The sequence below is a fragment of the Camponotus floridanus genome, unplaced genomic scaffold, assembly GCF_003227725.1.
Source record: "Camponotus floridanus strain SB8 unplaced genomic scaffold, Cflo_v7.5 scaffold78, whole genome shotgun sequence".
Lineage (NCBI taxonomy): Eukaryota > Metazoa > Arthropoda > Insecta > Hymenoptera > Formicidae > Camponotus > Camponotus floridanus.
The window spans coordinates 95,620-119,458 of NW_020229847.1; positions in this window are offsets into that span (position 1 = coordinate 95,620).

Consider the following 23,839-nt stretch of genomic DNA (forward strand, 5'->3'; position numbering starts at 1 on the left):
GTGCGCGTACTTTTATCTACGTCGGTCTCAGAGAATGCATCGCCTCTGGTAATCCGCTTTTATACGTCCGCTGAGGCAGATGGTCGATATACCTGTTCAACCTTAATGCCTTACCGCTCCAATCTGGCTGATCTACATCAATTCCAAAATTATCCAAGTTTCCCTGTGATTCCAACGATCCACAGTAATAAAGACAGAGCGCGAGCCGTTACCAAGACGACCGGTGTGAATTGCCAATTCTTGCAATTTCTGCGTTAATTACGGTCACACGAATCTGCGATTGTAAATAAACGACTGTTCTTGGCTATCACTCTTGCTAACTCTTTTATTATTTAATTTCATTTGCAATTTTCAATGCAAAAACTGCTGCTTTTTTGCAATTTTATAAAACTGCTGTCTGAACGATTGTGTATTCGATTCTACCGTGGTTTCTCATCATTGAATCACGCTGACGAATATTATTTTACACTGTTTGGCATCACCCGATGTAGAGAAAATCAAGCAATCTAGTGAGGAACGCGTCGACCAATCTGTATGGAAATATGCACCGCAATTCGTTTTCGTAATATTGCCATGGATTTACGTTTGATTCGTTACAATTCGCTCTTTTTACGCTTGCGGCGATGCAAAAAAACCGAGAAGAAACAGTTTGCAAATCTTTGCATGTTTGAATTCACATTGTAATATTGAAGCTGTTATCAAATGACACGTGAAAACGCAAAATTAAAAAATACTTTAATGATACACAATTCAGCTGATGCAGAGACAAGAAATTAATGATGGAAATAATGAAGGATATATTGAAAGATATATTGAAAGATATATTTATATAATTGCTTGATTTTTAAATTTCTTAGTTTTCTTAAATGTTCTTTCGGATCAGAAGTGCATTATATTACATTAGTATTATTTCTCTTCCTTGTTATATTATTTTTTAATGTTGTATTTTCACCAGTGTTTTCTTCGGACTATTAAGAATTTCCTTATGCTACGTTTTCGAAATACCAATACAGCGGGAATAACACGGCTGTTTTTTAATCATCGATGCATCTTGATTATCTGTAGTGCTGCCTACATTTGCACTCGTTTTTCTTCCGTCGTTGATTAAAATCGGCGCAATGTTCTTTTCTATTTAAAGACGAATGTTACGTAACTTCATAAAATGTTAATTACAGCAGCTTCTTTTATAATGTTTCTCTCTGTTTATATAGTTTATTATCACAGTTAATACAAAAATTTTTATACTTTTTATTTTTGTCTTTTATTTATACATTATAAGATTATAAGATTACCTAAATGTGTCACAAGAAGAAAATTTATAAACAATGCAATCATACTTGAAATAACTATGTTAATATAATAATATAATAAATATATAACATTGTTTTTAGAAATAACGAAAAAATCATTAATGATTGTTTATTCAATAATTTAATATTTGGAAATTTAATATCTGATATTAATGTAATATGATTTTAATTATAATCAGTTTTTACATTTAATTTTACTTTTTTATTTATTTTATATTTCATAAATATATAATTTGTATTATTCCATTATATTTTCTATATTTTATATTTTTTAATAACTACTATGTTATTTATATACCATTATTATTTTTTGCGTCTTTTATATTATTTTTCTTTCTGGCAAATAATTTTATTATGGCTCGAATGCAGCAACAATGTGATACATAGAAGCATTTTAAAGTTTTACTACACATTTTCATATCAGGTGTATTAGATGTACTTTTCACATTGCGTTAACGCGAGAACTAAATAACAAACTATTATGATTATTGTAGTTTTTATGGTAAGATGCATTTATCTGTAAATGAAAAAATGTGGCTTGTGGAAAGTACTCTTTTCAAATTCTATAAATGTAAATGTTTATTTTAGATGAAAATACAATGTGGAAGAAAATGTACTTATCCTTTCTAAATATTTATAATCAACGAAACTAAAGTGCAAGTTTGAAGCAAGATCGAAACGCGCGCGCGTGTGTAGCATCTTGATGTACCAATTATAGAGAATATAGTTAGAGAAAAACACGAGACTAAAAATATAGATCTATAAAAATATGAGAAACAAAGCAGATATCTAATTAATGTTTATTTTTCTTATTTATAAGAGAAACAATTTATAGGAGAAACAGTTAATTAACTTTATGTTTGTACATATAATATACTTTTTAGTCCTTAACTAATCAATTTACATCTCAAGTTCCAATATAAGCTCATAAAATTAAAAATAAAATATGGAAAAAATTATCGTTTATATATATTTTTAAATAATTAATTATTTCATGTTTTGTTTCATCAGAGTTTTACATGTTAAATTTGCACAATGATTTTTATTTCTTGCTTTGATGAAATTAATTAGAAAATTGAAAAGAAAAGTGATTAGAAGGAAAAAAGCGTTTTTTTATGCTTGTAACGAAGAAATCTGTGAATTTTAATAAACTTATTCTCGTAGAGTAGCGCGCGATTACGCTTGCCAAGTTTTTCTTTTTAATTTATAACCTTCCTTATAACTTTCGAAGATTTTGGAGTGTAAGAGATTATGAAAATTATTAAGAATGATAAATTTCTCGTTGCCAACTAATAAAAAGAAAAATTGTTGCATAATGATTGATAATAATCTTCTTTAATTTATTTATAATAAAAAATCTTGTCTGCAAAAAAATATATAGAATAAATTTCTTCGCTATAATTCTCAGTTAATTGGATGTTTTTTTAGATAAGAATGTTAGTCTCATAGAAAAGGATATTGAAATAAATTGTATATAATATATCGTTCACTCATACACAGACACACACACACACACACACACACACACACACACACACACACACACACACACACACACACACACACACACTCATTTGCGACTGATTGCCAATACATTGGTAAATTTTTAAAATTTTTTCTACTTGTCAATTTCTCTCATCTTGTCGACTTATTCTGAAATATCTTATGTTCCCATTTAATTTGAAAACAATATCTTTTGTTTAAATGTTGTTTTGTCTGATCCTATATATAATTTTATGAGCAATTTTAAATATAAGAGATTTTGAGATTATAAAGTAATACTTTTCTGAACACGAATCTTCAAAAAAATGTAATCTCACAATAAGATATAGTTAAATTTTTGATAATTAGATCATAATCATCAGGTCATTGATTGTCGCTGATGATCATAAAGTTATTAAAAGAATATTGAGTTTTACATTTCTAATCCAATGATTTTAATATATGATGAATGATTCGTATTTAATCATTGATGAAGATAAAATCTGATTCTAGCATGAAGTTTTCGTATTGTTTGATTAGCAATTTTCATTCAGAATCGAGCAACGGTTGTACGTATTATAGGAGAACGTTATTGGATTTTGAACGATATCGTTCTATTATTTTCAGCGTACTTCGAGCGTCCTTTGTAAATGTTGTAATTGCTTCTCAAATTTTTTGTCGATTTTGTTATCCGTATATTTCGCAGCTAATATATTTTCCTTAAATTATAGATCGAAAATTTAATTTATACATTAATCACAATTTAATTATGATTTAATTAAATACAATTTTTGCGAATATATAAACTACATGGAATCTGTGATCTATTTCTAAATAAAATCAAAGATATATTATTACCTTAAAGATATGTATAAGATGAAAAATTTGTACGTATTATTAAATACAGCTTTTTTTATCAATATCACAAAAACATATTTTTCCTTAGAATTTTATATGATACTGTATATTGCGAAAAGAAATACGTAGTGATATCGCTCAACGCGAAATAATTATTATTTCTTTTTTAATTGCAAGCGTGAAATGTGCGCAATTAAGTAAATAAAATGGAAAACCTCTCGGCAATTTATGAGACTCGAGATGCACGTAACATTTGGTCGTAAGTACTTTTACGTAATGTGCCACCATTATTATATAGTGGTTCTTCATACTTTTTTAATCCAAATTATTAATAAAAATTAATAAATCGTATTGTATCATTACGAAGTATTTACTGTTTTTATCTATAAAGTTAATTTGAACGCGAGAAAGGAAATTTTTACTTGTCAGTAACCGGAGATTTCGATTGTCTCTCAGCAAGAAGGGATATGTATTGAACAGAGAAGAGGTGCTAAGTTACTCTTATCAGAGAAACGTAATAAAGATGTTGAAGTCTGCGAAATTAATTTCATACGAAAGCTCGAAGCACAAGAAATTGTAATTAACTTCTTTCTTTCGTGAAGAGCAACTGATATCAGGATTATTTTGATCAATTATGAGACATTTGTTTAACTTGATAATGAAATTCTTTATCTGAACGATCTACATACTATATACAAAATATATATTCACGCGCACGTACATTTGCACGTTTATTTGAATGTGTGAAAGGGCTCTTTGGATTTTTCTCGATATGGTTTTTATTAAGGCGCCGCCAGCAACACACACAGGATACGACGCTGTAGAATCGTGCTTGGAATATAAACAGAGGTTCCTGCGCAGATACACCATGGTTCTTGGGTATCGATAAAAGTCGATTGCTGCTATGGCAATTGAGCAACGAAGGTAACATATGAATTATGATTATGATAGTTGAAGTATTATAAATAAAAGTTATGATATTGTTATGCTACTATCTGGACGCACATGCACGCTTTTCATAATGTACTGAAGGAGACAAAATGCCACAGTATGTAAAATATATCTAATCAATAATTTGATCATTGTTAAGAATTTCAAATTATTATTAGAGTATTATTATTAGTATATATACAGAATATATATAATATATATAAAATATATAAATATATATAATATATAGAACATATATACTCGTAATATATATGTATTATAATATAAAATGAGATAGAAATAAAACGTCATGAGAAATCTGCAATTAGATTTCAAATTTTTTTTCAACTATTTATTGTATTAATATATCGCATTTTGATTCTATGATCTATTTTTCATTTGTCAGTTATATTTTGAGAAATAAATAATTTTAATTCTATTATCTGCATTTCTTTCTTCTTTTTAGTGAATTGTAGTAAACTGTACGTCTCTCTTTTTTTCTTACCGAATTGCTTTGTGATTCTTTAAGAGAGTTTATGCGATTATACAATAGAGTTGCAAAGAGAAAAGCATGAATAGCATAAAACTCATAGTAAATAGATCTTGGCTTATATTGAAATAATAAAATAAAGTTATATAAAAACGAAATGTACATTAAACAGTGATTATCTTAATTTCTTTAGTTTTTGGGTTGTATTTGTTGGGTTGTATCTACCATAATTTATCATAAAAAATAAATATAAGAAACATGGATAAATATGTACCGATTATATATGTAAATATTATGCATAGTTTTTTTCGATTTATTAAAATTTAATTACATACTTCTGTCTAAAGTTACAATTGCAATTAGATCTTTTATGATGTATATTTTACATATTATATAAAAAATGAACATTATCGCGATATTAAAAAATATGTATTGTATAAATTATCTCTGATTTCTAGGGAAAATAGATCAATTAAGTTCTTTAATTGTGATTTGTAATGAATTATAACTATATCAGCGAAGCATGAGATTGGTTGCTCATGATGTGGCACTTAATTATAGCCAGACGTTGGTTACAGAAATTTTCATGTTGCAGTACTTGTTCCAGCGTAGCGGATTTAATCCGCATTGTGGTGTTCATTTTCCCGAAAATGTCACTTTGGCAAATTGCTTTTTCACCACAGACAACACTCTGGTTTCTAGTAAATTATCATTCTTTTCTTTTGCATTATATTGATCGTAACATATGTAACGTATTCATTAATTGTTGATACTCATAGATTTGTCGTTTTATCTTTATATAAGCATTTGCATTCGTAAAATGTGCGAGGCAAGAAAATTTACATAGATTTAGAGTTGCCAAGATTCAATAAGATATTTTTTTTTTAAATTGGTTGGACTTGCTCGTGTGTGTGTATGTGGTCTATGACATATTATTATGTTAAGTGCATCGTGACGTTAGCACAAATTGTAAGCATCTTCCTGTAAAATGAGCTTATAATCTTATAGTAAATTAAGTCAAGAGTAACTCAATAAGTAACAATCTGCGTTTCGGAGTGGTTAGCGTTCGTAATCTTGATATATGATCAAGTATTATAGTGAAATTTCTTTTGAAGTGCAAATGTCTTTACGTTGTGCTTAGAATATCTATTCACAAGTGTTGCGTCATCTACTTTGTATGTAGTTTAATGTCGCTTGCTGATGACCGGCGTCAATCTAAGAGCGTATAATGGCTACCGAGGTGGGACTTGTGCAACTAAAGGGTTAAACTTTGGCCATTATGTCGCGAGCATATCAACGCTTTTTGTTACATGTATTTGTTTTATTCTTTGTATAATATAATGTTAAATAATGCTTTTTACTTATTTTTTTATTATTATTTACTTATTATCATCATCATCTAATGTTTCGAAGAGATAATTTTAAGCTTTGTAAAACCATTTTTCACTTTATTACGTTTTATTAAGTTTTATAAAGTAATTTCATTTACTATTATTTTGTTTAACTATTACTTTAAAGTGCGATGTCGGGGAATATAATATTTATTTATGATTTTATTTCTTTTTTAAACATTAAATCTGAATCTTAATATCGAGATGTCCGATAATATTACTATTTACTATTTTTTTATAAGTGTTGCTCATTGTAATTACATTCTTGTATGCTAATAGTATTGACCTATGTATCTATATATGTACAGCTATGTATGCACGCATGTGTATGCATGCAAATATGTGCACAGCAATTCTAACATTAAACAAACGCACGTTTTTGTAATAATGCCTTAATATGGACACACAAGATTCGGAATAGCCACTTTATTCTAATAGTTAGTCGTTGTAACGAAATGATAATGTGATACGATTCGATGATAAGTAACAAATTTGATTATGGAATTAGTATGGAAGATTGGAGGCCAGTGAAATTAAGTCGCTTAAAATTCTGTCGGTGTACTCTAGGAATTCAGTTGTAATTAGCCGTAATGTTCCATTATCTCCTCGTTTCCCTTAAACAAAGCTAATGAGTCTGAAACGAATTTTTCTCTAATATAAAAAAATATGTGTAATGTGTGTTATATATGTTAAAGCTCTTTTTAAGTGTATATACAATGTAGAATTAAATTCTTTACTCTAAATAGGATTAATATGACATATCTTTTTTTAATACTAATACGGAAATGATACAAGTAATGAATATATATAGTGATATAAAAATGGCAATAGTTGGCATGAAATCCTGTAGAGTGACGTGAAAATCTGCAAAGTGATCCAGCATGATTTGGAGTAAAGATAAATGATATTGCCATTTATATCATGGTAAATGGAAATGGCATGAAGTGATACGTGATATGATATGACATCAAGTGCAAGAAATGTCATAAGCAAATGAGAAATTGCGAAACATGACGCGATACTTTTGTAGAAGTTATATACGCGTTGACATAAAATGATAGATACGAAATTGATACATTGCATTACCTTAAGGGAATACTATCAGAATGTACTGACAAACAATCCGTAATTTTTTTACAGTCACGTCCGATAATTCCGTAACTTGTGTGGTAAATGGATTTCTCGGGAATTAGACAAGAATGGACGATTCGGTCGTACATATCCGGTTGGCACTTGCTTGCACCTGCTCGGCCACCGATAAGATTATTTACAGCATGAACGAAATCGTATTACACGCATCTGTGCACGGAAATTGGCACTAACACCGTCTCTGTTCTTTTCAAAGCGACCACAAATCGACCGATATTGTCTGTGGGAACATAGCGAAATACGTTTTGATGTGAGCTTCAAATACGTGATTTTAAACCACTGTATTTTCACAGTAAGAATTTAATTAGATTTTACAATTATTATACGGAAAACCAATTGATTTAATAATAGCTGTAATTTAATTTGACGTTTATTTTTAATTCTCTATTTCTTCACATACTTTGAAAGTATGATTAATGATTTTCACGCATATAATTAAATATTAAAATATGAATAATTTTAATGGAATAATTTTGTAAAGAGTATAACTGTCGTTATACTCTTTACAAATTATACTCTTTACAAATTACTCTTTACAAATTATACTCTTTACAAATTATACTCTTTACAGATTTATGTATAGCAATTTTTCTCTAATTTCTTTATCTTTTTTGTGTTACTAACAATATGCATATATATATATATATATATATATATATATCATTAATACATAGATTATCCCTGGTATTAACTATAGGATACTATGCAGAGTATTAAATTATGCGGTACAGCCGATAGACGTGCATCCTGCTCAAATTCATAGTTGATTATCGAATGCGCCGGAGTATTACTCCTGAAATACATCGATATTGATCAAGGATTATTACATCTGTACGATGTGCATCTGAGTGAGAATATATTAATGAATTAACGCAACATATAATCATATTTAAAAATTCAAGATATTTCGTAATAGAACTAATCAATGTAATTAGTAAAGATAATGTTATTTGCTGTTTTCTTTAATGGTGTTAAAAATATTATTAAAAAATTTTGAAGAAATGTGTTTTTTAGAATAAAAACTGTAATATTTAATTTTGCTAATATCTCAGATACAAATAAAAGTAGCATTGTCCCATTAAATTAATATAGCAGGACTGTTTTTTTTGAATATAATATGAAGCTATTTTTTAGTAAAGTTTAACATCTTTTTATTATTATTAGTATTATTATTATTAGTATTATGCATTTTTTTGTAAAAAAACAGTCTCGATAACCACGATCATACTTCATCATGTTGTCTTCTACGAGTGATTGCTTCTGGGAATAGAGAAAGAAGATGAAGTGAATACTTGTCATTCCTATTGCTTTCATTCTACGTATGCGGATAGGATAAAATTTATTATATTGCCATTTCTTTTTTTCCAGAGATAAGAAAATCAGCATTAGATTTTATTTAAATGCAACATGAATTGAGATTAATCATCTGAATTATCTGAAAGTTATTTTATCATATTATGTGAATTATAATGTGAACTGTAATTATCTTTCAAAATCTTTTTTTATATAATATTTTTACATAATATCGACGTCTGTACCTTGATATCAAGTATAGAATCAGATAATGCATTTGAATTTTATTAAAATATGAAAAACCTACAAATTTTAATCATTTTGTTCAAACAAATACAATGGAAGATATGATAAAATATTTAAAGATAAAATAATTTTAGATTGAAGTATGTATTTTAGTTTAAATAATGCGAATACATATTAATTGATTTGAAAGAAAATATACAAATTTACATAATGAAGTATTGAGAAATGTTAAGAAGTAGTGCATAGGTACAATTTAGATTGTATTTTATAATGCATATGCAATATGTAAACTAACATAGATATACAAATAATATAATAAGATAAAACAAAACATATATCAGTTATATATTTATATAGTTTTAATATTTACTAATATTTATAAACGATAAAAATTCATTATTCATTATTTTATGAGTATCGTTGCTATAAAATATAAATATACATGTTTTATAGCACAACTAGTACATATGCATGTATCAAAATAGAAGTTAAGACAAAAATATCTATAACAAATATAATATTTTATTTTTTTAGAGAAATTGCTTAAAAATAGTAAAGCAAGATTACAAAAGTTTTACACATTCGATTTATATTCAGCTCAATATTGAAATATTGATATTGATATTGTAAAAAAAAATAAAAAAAGATTTGCGGGAAATGAAATTTTATGGTTACGGTTTTTATAATAAACGAGACAAGAAGTTCAAAATATGTGAATCCTAAGAAATGAAAAAAATGAAAATTTTATGAAAATATCGATTTTATATTGGGGAGTGTTTCTTCAAGATTCCTGTGGGAGCTATAAAAATTGAAATACAAAGACAATACGCCAGATTCGAATCAGATTGGATAATTTTACATCAAAAACCGATTCAAATGTATATTTCGTTCTAGTTAGGAAGAGTACATGGTGGATATTTTATTATGTATTTACAATAACATATGTCTTTTATTACATTTAATAGTATATATATATATATATATATATATATATATATTTCTTATGTCTATATACAATTAATTCGGGAATGTTAATTTACTATAGAATCTTAGGTTAAAACGTAATTATATATAAACGAAATACTTGCCGATAATCATAACGTCTAATGAATATTCATAATGAGTTAGCTATCTTCTGACACGCTTTGCAAGACATAAATTGAAATGGCTTGTTTAATCACAATTACGAGAAGTTAGCTTATAGACCTTTGTACCTTTGCAAGTCAAAGCATCTAAAAGCTAATGGCACTGGACAAAGTTACTAGTTTCAGTTCAATCCTACCATTTGAGAGTGAAGTCATTCGAAGCAAAGTCAGCTATGAAGCATTTGCTTCGTTGCCATTGCTTGTATTGAATTGGAAAATCAACGCATGCAAATGGCAATCGAAAAGAATATTAAATATTGTGCGATAGCAGAAAGGTGAGTTTAAAGTTACCTATGTATTCGGTTTGTTTCACAATATCGAAATAGTAGTATATAATATCGTAATAGAAGTACTGTGGAAATAGAAATGAAAGAAACAATGGGAATGATCATTTTCCCCTTGTTTCCTGCAGGGCTATTCTGTAACTTTTAAAACATGCGTTATGATATGCTTGTCTTTTTTTTACTTATTAAGAAAGAAAAAGGTAACCATATCGTAACGCATGCGTTAAAAGTTACAGAATAGTCCTGCAGGTACCCTTGTTATTAGAGTTGTATGAATATTGGAGTGAATTTGCATTCAATAGCATATTTTAATTTAAAAATAAAATATCGTATACGTAAAAATAATGATCAATGATATATTTCACGATTTCTTATATATAATAAATTATCACAAATTATTAATCATAATTCCCTTAAAAGTGTCATTTTTTCGAAAAAAAGCTGATTTGATCTTTTAAGGAATTTAATTCTTATAAACTCTCTTTTTATTTAATCAAAATTTAATTGATTAAAAAACATGTATGTTATGTATGTGTGTACATACGTTTGTATGTGTTGTAAATTGTATACTTCTATACATTAGTCAACTGTCGCAGTTACGCTAACTTTGGACCTTCTACAATTTCCCAGTTGTGCTTTATATTTTACGAGGTCCTTATCATTTCAGTGATACAACCTTGTTACCATTTCATGACATCTGCAAATTTAATTTGCGACAACTAAAACTTGTCATTCTTTCTTGTATCATAAAATCGCCAACATTAATATGCACAGTAAATTATGCCAACATATAATTCTGTTCTGTAAGTTATATTTATTCGACGGCAAATTGGTATAACGATATATTATCGTATCAAATATAATATGATACAAACTTCGATATTAATGTGAATAGAAGTTACGTCGATTTGCGCGCCCGAGAAGCGATAAACGAATGACGGACGACCACTAAGGATTAATCGTCACATAACGTCGTAAATTTTAAGGAACGAGTATTGATACCAAGGGAAATTCCCTGCATCATAAATGTCGTAAATGTTTCGTTCTTTCGTTAAATAAATTTTTGTTTATGACCTTTTGAAAATAATTTATGCATACTTTCATTTTCCGGTTGACATATAATTAAGATTTAATTATTAACATTTAACTATATTCACAAACATATAATTAAAATTTAACTATTAGCATTTATACCTACCATATTTCTTTGAAGAAAAAAAAAATATAGTATATTGGTAGGAATTCCTACTTTCATATTACCAATATAATATTTTCTTTATTTATACTAACTTTATTTAATGATTCGATTTTTTAAAGATACACTATGTAGTTTATTTAAAGAAGGATTCTGACATAATCGATTATGACATCAATGTTATGATGAAAGAAGTTTTTACGTTCTTGGTATGTGTCATTTGTTTAGAGCTTCATCTTTATGTTCTTGACTAAGAAGATAACTGTAGTCGTAAACTGATGAAAATACACATTGTAAGATAATAACGGATCGTCTAGGCTAAGTATATCATAAGGAATCATATAAAAGTCTGTCTGTGTTTAATAGTTTGTGAAAGTATTCTCTCTCTCCCATTCTCCCTCCTCCCCCTCTCTCTCCTTCTCTCTTTTTTGCATTCACAAAGATAAAGCTCGATTTAACAAATCCGATTATGAGTAATAACATTTAATATATGTATAATTTTTAAGAAAATTTATTATAAGAATTATATATTTTTTTATATTCCAATGCAAATCGTAATATTGCATTTAAAATTTCAATGTTTTTACGAAAGCTCAGTAATTGAATTTTTCCTGATATTATGATTTAATCTTTAATATTCTATGTTATTTGGTTTTATGTTTAAATATTTTCGTTGATTTTATCATAATTATAATTTGTTTGAGACTTTCTTCACGAAAAAGAAACATAAAATTTCTTGTTGTGTCTTATTACTAATTTAATGTTGGTATTTTTCTCAAATTGCCTTTCATCTGTGCACGGTATACCAGTCAAGCTGATTATATCTCGCGTTTTAGCATAGACTCTTTGTTTTCTTTGTTTCTTTAAAACAGACCGGCGGCCGACCCAATTCATCCGCTTTTTACTGCAAAGACATAAACCGAATCCTCCATTCAGCACATTGTCATTGACCGTTGCAGTAAGAGGTGCTTGACAAGTTTCTCGATTAAAAAGCTTCGTCTAATAATACAATTGCATTATATATAAGAAAATATCGTTCTCTAAAAAAAGATATCTGTCGTAACTATAATGACGAGTAGTTAGTAACGATACAATTTAAACTTAACGATCTTTTTTTTCATTTGAAATATTCAATTATATTTTACTACTAGGATTATATTTTTTTGTTTATGCTTGCTTGAAGCGGAAAGAATTAAAAGAAAAGTTTATAATGATCGTTAATAAGCAAGAAGTAATTAAAAACGACCACACTGGCAAATTTTATTAAAGTGAATCACGACGTTTCGACCATGGTTTTGGTCCTTTTCGAGTGAAAATAATTTAGTTAACTATTCTATCGTGAGAAATAAGGAAATCACTTCGTCAAGATTGTCATGTCAACCATCTCCATCAACACACAAAGAAAGACTGATAATAAGTTAATAAGAATGACGTTAGTTAAGTGATAAAGAGATGTTAAAGTTATACTCGGTAGCGTAGTGTTTTTAAAATCCACTTATCGTTTCACAAGTTATTATACAGTTATTGAGAAAATATTGTCAAAAAGAAAAATGTGCGAAATTAAAATCAAATGAGTGTATTCTCTTGGAGTAGTTGAAACGTTTATTTTTTGCGTGTGCGCAACATAAAATTTAATTTAGTTTATTTAATATATCACATACAGAAAAGAAATAGCGATAATTTGCATCACACGTGATCGTCCTTATAAATCGGTCGACTGATCTTTCTGCATAATCTCTTCTTGTCATGAAATTCGTGTTATCTATTTTACAACCTCATAACCGAATAATAGCTTTTCTATATCTTTCGTCTCATTTTTCGGCCCTGTTACGTATTCTTTACTCTGGACTGTTAATTCTAAGGTGGCAAACAAATATACAATTTCTAAAAATTTGTTTCGGAAATGAAATAAATTTTTCAAAATAGGCGGAAAAGAGATAAATATTTAATATACACGTCTGCAAGATATTCTGACTTCTGGATTTTCATAATTTTCATTGATATCAGCTTTTCAATTTTTAATATTCAAAATATATATTAATGTTTAAAAAAAATATATATATATTTTCATACTTTTATTAAAGATAATCGAGTAATCAAACAGTATTAAAATTAAAATAATGTATGTGTGTGCATCTAATATTATAAAATTATCAATATAATTTTTAAAATGTTACTCTAACACAAATTATTTGCATAGCTTTTATTTTGTCAGAGTGTTTTAAAAATTTAATACGATTATAAGCCTTCTTTCACTTTAAATCTAATCTTTGTTTTTATCAATATTTATCTTCTTATAATCTATTTTTATAATCTATTTTAATATTTATTTTCTTTTATATCGGCTATAATTGTTTTGATATTGATGAACTATTTAGATTCTTGAACGGTGGATGCCGTTAGCTACATATTCTTCGTCAGCAATCCGGCGACTTGGGAAATAAATCTCGTATTGTCCTCGATTTTCTTTGTAAGTTATTGACCGAAAAAGATATATGTTTGTTTAATATTTTTTTTATTAAAAATTATAAATATTTTTTCACTGCTTAACTGATAAAAAGAATCGTCCGTCTATATATTATATTAAAAAAATTTTTAAACATTATTTTGTGTGTATGGTTTTAATTTAATATTAAGTTTGTGATTAATTAAAGCTATCATAATTAAAAATGAAAAATATCATAATTATTATGAAAATTTTTCAAATTTTTATTTCTTATTTTTTTAGATTTTTTTTTAAATCCTTTGAATATTTAATATCTAATATTTTTATTAATTATATTACTTAAGGAATACAAAATTAAACATAAGAAATAAATTAAAATTAGAATCTATTTTACTTTTTTCTTTAATTTTATTCATTTATTTTATATATAAATGAAAACTATAAATAAGAAAGAAAGGAGCAAAATTTTTTATATATAAATGAAAACTATAAATAAGAAAGAAAGGAGCAAAATTCAAGCATTAAGGTACAAGAAACACATTCTTCTGTTAAGAGTTAAAGCAAATTACAATTGTAATAAAAGCATCGGAATCGTTAAGAGACGCTCGAGCAAATGTGATGTTCTTCTGCACTTTACTAATTGCATGAGGCAACGTTAATCGTTTTTGGACCGACATGTACAAATAATTAAAAATATTTTTTCTCTTTTTTTATAGCAAATAAAATTCATTCGGATCGTTTGCAGCCTCACCGGGGATCGAACTGTTCTATAACGATCGCACCAATTACGCAAATGGATGTAAAATTCATACAGCTAACATTAATTCCAACGCAACCCTTCGCTGTTACCGTCATTTTGTCGGAATATCCCGTTAGAATGGCTACTTCGTAACGTAATTCAGGTGCCAATTTCACGCACTTTTTCAGCCTTTTTCTCTACTGTCAACGTTTCCGTCAATTCCATACATTTTTCGTCAGCTAACAATCGGTGCTCTTTTTTTGGGTTGCCATTTTCCTTTATAGGAGACGCATGATCGATGCGGCGAATACTTTCGTAATGTTTTGTGCGTAACCATATATCAACGTCATTCGTCAATATGTGTACCTTCGCGTTTTTGGTCGGAAATTGAATAAGATGGCAATTGAAATAATAATTACGCTGTTTTTTGCAGAGAAAGTAGAAATGAAAGATATATTATTCATCGAGATACTTTTGATAAATTGATATTCTCCATTTTGTAAAGCTTAATTGTTTAGTCTAATATTACATCTCTTTACGATAATTACTTATCTATTTATTTTACGATAATAAACTAAATCTGATAACGCTCTCTAAACGCTAAAAATAAAAATAATTTAGTTAAAAGACTTTACAATATAAGCAACTATTTATATTTGAAAATTTTAAATGTGCAATTATATAAAGATGACAATAATGATCATGATTTTGTCTAAATATATTCCGAACTATCAACTTGAATGCAATTTTCCTGTTGGCCAGCCAAGCAGGTATTTGAGTAAACGAAATACGTGTTTCCATAGAGCGTTAGCACAGTTAGAAACTATTATTATTACAGCTATTTATCGAAAAGTATCTGCCTTTATCCTTTTGATATTATCCTTAAAATTACTATAAACTATATTTGATTGGTAAGTAATATAACAAAGACTTCGATACGCGAATTCATTATACGATTCTATTATGTTTATGTATAATCACATATACTTTATATACATGTATAATCACGTGTATTTTAAATACATGTATAATCATTAACTAAAAAGTTATCAGCAAAAAATTAAAAATGATTAATTAACGAAAAAGTACGATATTATAATTTTAACAATTATTCGATTAAAACGAGATAAAACGAACGCATTCATCTAACTTTTGTATTTATGAAGTAATATAATAGATCTTCATTTATATTCCGGTTCAAATTGAAACAATTTTTGTAGTTGAGAGCTTCTTCATTATATTAAACCCAAAATTTGTTGAAATAATAAACAACTATATCGAGATTTCCAGTATTCAAAATTAAGTTTTTATACATTATATTATATATATATATATGTGTGTGTGTGTGTGTGTGTGTGTGTGTGTGTGTAATTTAAAAAAAATATAATAATATTTATTTTTTCTGCATATTTTGTTGAAAATAAGCAATATTTTTCGATCTTTTCTTATCTTGATTTATTTAAAAACAGTTTATTATAGAACGAATCTTGTAATAATTTTCCGAAAAAAAAATAAAGACGCAGCAAAATCAACAGTTCCCGTTTTAACGCAATAGATATTGCAATTTTTATTATATGTTAGGAATTGTATGTACATCGATTTTAAAGTTGCATTTCTCCGATGAACACAGTATTGTAGCATTATATTAAAAATAAAAATGGAATTATGTTATGGCTTTTCTTACTTCTTGTTAAAAAATTGCAATCTTATTTGATCGAAAAATATAAGTTTTTATAAAAATTTGTAAATATTACAAAAATTTTATTTTCAACATTCCATACATTATTCATATTTTATTATCTAGAATACATGTTCCATATTTTATCTGGAAATTTTTGCTTGATTATTTATCAAAATTAAAAAAATACAGTATTTTATTATTTGATTTAATTTAAATTGTTTAATAAATGCGTTAAAAAAGAATTAAGAAATCATCCTGAAGAGAGATGTTAAAATTATTAATTTTTATTGAAATTTTTTTTTATAATATACAATGAAAATTAAGCTAGATAAGAGAGTTGGAAAATTTAGTTTAATGCAATGTTATGAATGCTCGCTTTTGGACTTTAAGTCATCGATGATTATGTTCGAATGCACAAGAAAAAGTTAAAAGGATTTAATATAAACCAAACTCAGAGAAAAAAAACTAATGTTACTAGCCGGCGGGAAAACTCGCTTCATCTCCTTATCAGCCATATAAAAGTTGAAAGTTGTCACGTCTATTCCTATCCACCAGAGTTCTGCCAAACAAACTTATCGTGATATCGTAAAACATACCAAATGGAAAATGCAATGATGGAGAGATATAGGATGAAAAACTCGATGGGATTTTTCGTTTTTTGAAAAGAAAGCACGGTGAAGATCGTAACGATGCCCGGGATCGGATGAGTATAAGAGGGGTTGGAGCACTGAGGAACTATTTTATCCTTCTATTCCTTATTCGTTCCTTTTTTGTGCAAAGTGCATCTCATAACGCGGAAATTGCTGAGTGCATTTACTAAAAGTTTATGCTTTCGATGTAACTAGGTTCGCTGTTTTTTCAAAACAAAACTTTCTGTTCATAAAAATACAATATTAATGATTTTATTGCAATTAATGCAATAATTACAAACGTGTATTTATATTAGAATTAATAAAAATTAACATAATAAAAATACAATTGAAACAATAATAAATAATATATTTGAATAAGATGGATAGTTAATGCAATCTTTTCTATGCGATTTTGTTAATATTTTTGTTAATATTTTTATTAATATTTATTTGAAATGCATCGCAAAGGTAGCGCCACAGAATAAAAAATTAATTATTTACAACTATTGTTGATAGCCTAATATTAATTGCTGTAATATGATTTTATCTTTCCATTAACTTTCTGCTATGATTTCCTAAGCTATGATTTCTCTAAGCAATTATTTCGTATTCGCATGTAATTTTTCATCAGCTTAGTGCATCATTCACAACTTCCTTGAAACCACTCGATTTGAAATGTCGTGCAGCGAGTGGCAACAAATTAATTTAGGTTGTAAGTGAAAGGAGTAGCGCATACATTTGATTTATTCAATGACCACATTATGGCTTCTTGGATTGCGCATGTGAACGAATACGTTATTTCCTACACGTTGTGCACGAGCGGTTTCGGAAAATGAACACGGCTATAAATCTTCCTGTTTGCAAGGAGCAGCGGCGACGTAGTGTCGCGTATAAATCGCGTGTAACACAACTCCGATTATGATAAATTTTTAACGCCGATGGTCTTATTATTATAGAATGCACTATGGTGTTTACATGAAAAGAAAGATTCTCTTTTTTTGTGTTCTATTCATTACACAGTTGTTACAATTTGGACAAGTTTTTTTTTTTATACAAAGAGAGAGAGATATTGATGAATAAATTTTTAGTGACATCTTTTTGTCTTATTTATCGAAAAAACAATCGATGAAAAATGTAAATTGATACTCGTTTATTAGCTCGGTTATTCAAGAAAGGCTAGTGAATGAGCCGTTGCTGAGAAGTGATTTTCGAAGTACTCTGGAAATAGAAATAGAGAACTTCAGTACATTCGCAAACGATCGAGTTCGTTCTTGGTAACATAAAAGCTCAGATTATATTGAAGAAACATACGGCTTCGAGGAGCTTTGCGAATTTTTTTCTTTAGCGGACATGTTTGCCGTTACAGAGAATATTTTATCATGATTAATTGAGGGGTGAGTTTCATAATTCAATGCAAAACTCTTATTCTTTGCGATTTCATGGATGATTAGTGGCATTTCTTGCTACCTTGCTCAAATTTTGCATATCTCTGAGCTGTACATAATTCCTGAGCTGTGCATATCCCTGAGCTGTACATAATCTGTTTTCCAAACCTATTATTCTTTTACTTAATATATATAATTCTATGATGAGGAATGTATTATATATATATATAATTCTATGATGAGGAATGTAATTTTATAATTTATTTTTATTTCCATATGTATTAAATATTGCCTATAACACTTAATCATTCAAAATAAAATTAATTATTTTACGTAAGCAATCACAAAATAATTAATTTTATTTTGAATGATTAAGTGTTATAGGCAATATTTAATACATATGGAAATAAAAATAAATTATAAAATTACATTTCTCATCATAGAATTGTAAATGATAGCAGCTTTTCAAATTGGTTCGTGAATGTATTTTACACATCTACCAAGCATCGCTAGGAGATTAGAGATAATCACTAAAAAAACTTTTCTAAATTCTAAACTATTCGTTTATCGAACATTATCTTACTATTTCATATTGCTTCATTATTTACAGTTATAATATTAAAACAGTAGATTGCTTTTCAGAATTCAATCCTAAGATATGGTAAAAGAAGTGATTTTCATAATTAAATATAATCAAAAAAATTACATTTAAAAACATTAGCTTGTACATACATTAGTACGTTTATTCATATTAATTTATTACATTTTTTAACATTTTATATTAAATTGTATATATGTATGTTTGATTAATTGTATATATATTTTATTAATTTTTTTCTGCAATTAAAAGTATAAATCATATAGTTAATGTGCAGAATAAAATTATCGACTCTTTGAATTTACCACCTTCTGAATACAGCGAAATTATTACTTCTGTTATTCTTTGAAATATAGAGAAAAGAGAGAAAGAAAGAAGGATTTAAAGTAAAGCCGTTTAAGTAATAAAATTCTTAGAAACTTATAAATTGAACAGTTTTCGAGAAAGTATTTTGGCATTTCTTATCCGTTTATCTTCTTACATTTTATTGCTCTTTTATAATTGTTTCTCTGATTTGTGATTTGTGATATATTAATTAATTGAGTTCCATATATACAGTTTTATTTAATAATTAATATTCTTATTATATTAACCTTTGTTTTCTTAAATTAATCCTTATCCTTATCCTTAATTTTATTTAACATTATAGAGAATATAAGATTATATATTTATTTAATTTTTTTTGTGTAATATAAATAATATAAGTTATTAAGCCGAATATTGTATAACAGTGTCAAGTTTGAAAAAGTTGTGTGACATTCAGTTAACGAGAAGGAAAAATCACGGCAGAATTAAACTCATTTATCATTCTTAAATTAGACTTTTATCGATTCCAATTGGTTCGAAGTCGATCAAATCGAGTTCGCGAACATAGCAGGAAAAAATCGAGAAATGCCATTCACAGTTCTCGGATATGATAAACTTTTAATTTATGCAACCTGCATTAGTCACTAGAAGATATTACGAATTATGTCAATGGTGTTACCAATCTTAATCCATTAAAATTATTTGAATGATACCTTCATTGCACAAATTATATGCAACATTATTTGAATATTATCTTAATCAATAGGTCAGGAAATTAAGAGAATTATTTTTATTCGCGTCATCTTTTAACGCATGACAAAAAGTACAAATTTTTATATAAATTTGCGAAAATTGTATTATCTTCTCGGATGTATAATACAATGATATTGATAGGATGAAACATGGAGATTGGAAACAATGGGAGCTGAAAAAAGTTTTGACTGACATACGTAATCGGTATTGTAAATATAGTTGTAGAATTCACTATAAAATTTTTTACAGGTTAGTTTACAAATTTTGGAAAGAATCTCTTATCTAGAGTATCATTTTTGTCTAGAATATCTTTTTTATTTAATATTTTTGACTGATATTGCATATGGATATATTATTTTATAAATATAAAGTTTTATTGCGGTAAGATAATATTGAATTTTTATGAAAAATAACTTCGACATTTGAAAGGATTAACAAGACAAATTAACATATATCAAATATATATTTTTAATGCATAATATATTTATATATATTTAACTCTTTCTACTTATTATTTTCTTTTTTATTACATTTTTTTCTATTTTTCTTACATTAGTTTATTTTTTTTATAATATATTATTAAATAATATATTATTAATGTCAATAAATTATTAATTTTATAATATATTATTAATGACAATAATTTAATAGAGAGAATCTTTTTATCTATTTCATATTTTATATTGCAATGTAATTCATAAAATTATTTACGTATAAATTTTATATGTATATGAGAGTATTATGTATGTATTATATATGTAACATACAGCTGAAATTCTTCATCTAATAAACTACTTTCGTATAATTGTTAAAAACTTTCTGAATTTTGGCCGGAAATGTCATCGGAAGAAAGCACTTCTGATTTTATGAAGTTATGAAATATTTTTATGTCTTTTTAAGATAAAATATAGCAATTCTTTTAGTTTTCAAAATGTTCAATTTCTTTTAATTTTTAAAATATTCAATTTGAAATATTTTAACATATTATAATATTTTGTAACATTTGTAATTTTACAATAAATTTTAACATTCCAATTTAACTTATTCGAAAAATCTTACATTGTTATGAGAAATTTGATAATTAAAAAATATAAAGATAATTTATTATCATATAAAATAATACATACCCATTTTTATATCTTAAACTCATCTTAAACTTGTCGTGAAATATGTATAATGAAAATCTTACTATCCTGGAAACTTTTATTAATCGGAAACAATAACGTATATCTGATCGTAAATTTATTGCCAATAAAGCAATAGTCGCAGTACGTACAAGTTACAAATTACATTGTACAGATACATAAAAGTGCTCCAGTTCAATTTACTAAAAGTACAGGGATAAGTCTTTTCTTTTTCAAAAAAGTTTCAGAAAAAGAATTTAGTTTATAAAGTTAGTTTCACAAAAAAGTAAAACTGTGTTTTTATAAATATAAAATGAAGACAAGATGTTATATTTAAATGTTAGATATTATATTTACTTATTTTTTATTTTTTGTTTATTCAATTTAAATATATATATTTTGTATACATACATATTTAGATACATACAAAATATATTAATGATATGTTATGTGATAATTTTATATTATCACATATATTATATAAAATCTTCACAAGCTAATTTAATAGTACAAAACAATTGATTTGAAAGTTTATGTTATTTATTAATGTAATCTTTTTTTTCACATTCTCAAATCTTTTTATTTTCTTTATTTAAAGTAGACGGAAAGGTTTACGAGAGATTTGCCAATGTAACGTATGTTATAAAATGCGAAAGCTAGAAACTTGGTCTACATCAAGGATGTGTTTTACGATGTGAAAAAAATATTAATTTAAATAACTATGTTGCTAAAAGTACAAATTATTGCGGTAAATCCGGATTACAATAATTCATAATTTAACCAAATAATTACTCGCAAGAGCAATATACTCGTAATAAATTACTTCTACACAGAGTAACATTATATTGATGTAAATCTCTAATTCCAAAAATGTTATTTCCTCATGTTATTTTTATATTTTTAATTTTTTTATTAATTTAATTTAAAAAAAACGAAACTTGAAAAAATTAAAAATAATGTGTATATGCGTTAGATTTAAAAAGAAGTTATTTATGAATATATCATAAAATTGTTTTTTATTAATAAAAATATGCATTTAATTAAAAAAATATGTTTATCAACATTTTGAAGGCTTCAGAAACTATGGAAAATTCTTCTAATACTTTTCCGATAATTTTTTTCTACTTTTAATATTTTATAGTGAAGGGAATCTCATACACAAATTAAATAAGCATTTCATTCGGTATTGCCTCTACGTGCGGTCGACAGTTTTACAGCAATTCGAATTTGATAGTTTCACAGAGTTCTCTGGTAAAAACTCTGTATAGAACTTCTATGCATTTATTTACGTGTCTTCCGAACATCGCGAGAATCCCGATTTATAAGCGAGAAATATAGTGCGACCGGGCTTACGGGTAGTCCGATAGATTTATCGAGGACATAAACTTTCAGGCCGAATCAACCTGAATGGATTGATTGAACTAAATGTTAGGACCATCTAAAATAAAACTGCTGACAATAGCATTGTGTAGTTTGAAATCTTAAATTATTCGCGAACACCGTTGATGAGGTCGCTTTTTCCTGAAGAAATTATCACCGAACGTTATTTTAGTATGTTTTAAAATACATAGCAAATATTTTTCATGAAAAATTTTATGCTGCAAGTTTTCTTAGAAATGGTTGTCTCATGTTTGCCTGCATAATCGAATGACAAGAATATGCATTTTATTTTAAATCATAACATAAGATATGTGTCGTAGATATGAGAATAATTTTCAAGTTCTTTTTGTAGTTGTGAGTGCGATTGAAAAAAATATTATTTATTATATTATTTTATATATTTTTCTTTCGATAGGAAAATTCTTAAAAACAATCGCCGAAAAGGATTAATTGCTTTTTATAAGAGAAAGCATTTAAGTGTTTCTTTAATCACTATATATGACAGTACACATCTAAACCGTCTTTATCATTATTGAATATGCATTAGTTATGCAAACTGTAACGCGAGTAAAGTGACAAGTTTGTAAGCTTCTAGACGACGGAGATATTTACGAGATAGCAAGTACGCATTTGCCTATCAAAGACGAATTATACAATTCCAATTTACCATAATTTACTCGCACACTTGTAATAAAAGATGTTCATCTTTAGTGACTTTTGAAGAATGTAATTAATTAACGACGTGATACTCTAATTACATTTTATCAGCCATGCCGGCCAATTATTTATCGCCAAGACTGCTAAACGAAATCGAAAACCGATATCTCACAGACGGTGAAAAATATTTGAACAGTTTCCCTTTAACAGAATTCACGAGGATCACGGTTTGCTGAATTCTCACTCTCAGAAGTTTTGCTCGATTCGCTCTTTCTGCACTAGCATATATAATTTCGCCAGCTCGATTTCATCCTAAACCCTTCCGCCGGTTTATCGTCAACAGATGCGATGCAGACTAGGCCATC